Genomic DNA, 2,002 nt, shown 5'->3' with positions numbered 1-2,002 from the left:
ACAGAAGGAAAGCTTACGGTCTTTGGAAGAGGGAGCAAGCAACTTCTGAGGATTACAAATGCATAGTGAAGCTGTGCAGGGAGAAAATGAGAAAGGCCGAAGCCCAGCTAGAACTGAACTTGAAACAATAAATATTTCTACACATCCATCAACAGTAAGAGGAAGGCTAGAGAGGATCTCCATCTCTTGTTGGATGCAGAGGGCAGCACAGTAACTGACAGGATAAGGCTGAGGTACTCAATGCCTTCTTTGCCTCAGTCTTTAATAGTAAGACTAGTTGCTCCCTGGACACACAGCCCCTTGTGCTGGTATGTAAAGATGAGGAACAGAATAGGCCCTGCATGATCCACAATGAGATGTTTTTGGACCTGCTCCAAAAGCTGGACACTCACAAGTCCATGGGGCTGGATGGTGTGCATCCTAGATTGCTGAGGGAGTCGGCGGATGTGGTTGCCAAGCCAATCTCCATCATTCTTTGGCAGTCCTGGCTAACTGGGGATATCCCAGTGGACTGGAGACTGGCAAAAGTGACACCCGTTTCAAGTGCCATTTATCAAGTCTATGCTTTACTACTGAGGTACTCTTAGAATCATTCCTTGTTTCCGTTGATGTTTCTGTCCAGACACGGGCTCTAGATGGGCTGGACTTTCTTCTGCCTAGTCACTTTTATTCCAGGATGAGCATGGCTTGTTTTCTTTAGCTTAGTTACATTTTATTCTGAAAATAAGAGGAAATACTGTTGTTTGTTTTTCTTCCTTTTTTTTCATGCAGGAGAAAGCCTTTTTTTTAAGTTTTGTGCAGGGGAAAGCATTCTTAATAGCATAAATGCTGATTTTTGAGGCCTCAGGTTAAGCCAGTGTTTCTAGAAGCTGAGTATAAATTCCTACAGTTCCCCCAGCTTCTTTTGAACAGCTGAGAAACTCCAAAAGTGCCATCTCATTTGTATGCAGTATAGAGGGATCTAAGCTGCTTCAATCCCTGCTGATGAAATGACTGACTTTGCTGAGACATGTTAGCTGATAGGAGAACTTCAGAAGTTAGTCTTAATCTTTTAAACACTGGCAAATTCCCTTTTTTTTCTTTTTTCTTTGCTGCTCTTGAGAAAATGCAATATTTTGAGGCTTTAAAGTATAAGAAAAAGAATGATGATGATGAATAGTTCTTCAGCTACAACTTCTTCTAATTACTGAAGGAAATAACAAATGGTTTTATTTAGTGTTAACCATTTTTGTACAGGTTCAAACCTCCAGGGACTAGCCATTTTTTTCCCCTGTATCTTTTTTTCCTTAAAACCTCCAAAAGCATCGTTATGAGCAGGCTGATTAACTAATGTCTGAATTAGCAATTTAGCAATTTGTTTCAGACCTTAGTTGTCTGCCTCTGATCATTTGAGTCAACTAATACTGAAAGTTAACTCTCAGATAGTTAATGTGGAATCCGACAAGAAGAAACGGAATGAATCATAAAATAAAATCATAGCATATCTTGTGTTGGATAGGAACCATGAGGGCCATCAGATCCAACTTCTGACTATAGACTGGGGAAACCAAGAATTAAACCATATATATGAAGCTTTGCCCAAACAAATTTGGGCCCATGACTTCTTCCGTGGGAAGCCTATTAAAGTGCATCACCACTCTCTCACTCAAGGACTTTTCCTTAAAATCCAGTCTGAACTTTCCCTGATACAGGTTTAAGCTCTTTGCTCCTATCATTGGTCACTAGAAAGAAGAGATCACTGCCTTCCTTTCCACTCCTATTCATGAAGAAATTGTAGACAGCCCAGATGTCACCCCGAGTCACCTTTAAGGATTTGTGCATCATTGTATAAGAGCAAGTTCCTCTGGACAAGAAAAACAGAGAACATGAGATCCCTTAGCAAAGTCCACCAGATGGCTTCCTTCAACTTGCCTAGGTTTTGAGGCAGTCCTTGGGATTTGGGGTGACTGCTTAATTATTTCACAGAATCACAGAATGGCCAGGGTTGGAAGGGACCTCAAGG

The 2,002-nt window shown here is 41.2% G+C and overlaps 1 protein-coding gene across 2 annotated transcripts in view; it reads left to right on the top strand.

The window, feature by feature from the left end:
- The window catches only part of LOC104915200 (metalloprotease TIKI1), a 54,097-nt gene that overhangs the window by 49,226 nt on the left and 2,869 nt on the right, over positions 1 to 2,002 (top strand). The window lies entirely within an intron of this gene.

This window comes from Meleagris gallopavo, chromosome Z (assembly GCF_000146605.3).
Source record: "Meleagris gallopavo isolate NT-WF06-2002-E0010 breed Aviagen turkey brand Nicholas breeding stock chromosome Z, Turkey_5.1, whole genome shotgun sequence".
Lineage (NCBI taxonomy): Eukaryota > Metazoa > Chordata > Aves > Galliformes > Phasianidae > Meleagris > Meleagris gallopavo.
This window is presented reverse-complemented; position numbering and strand designations above follow the sequence as displayed.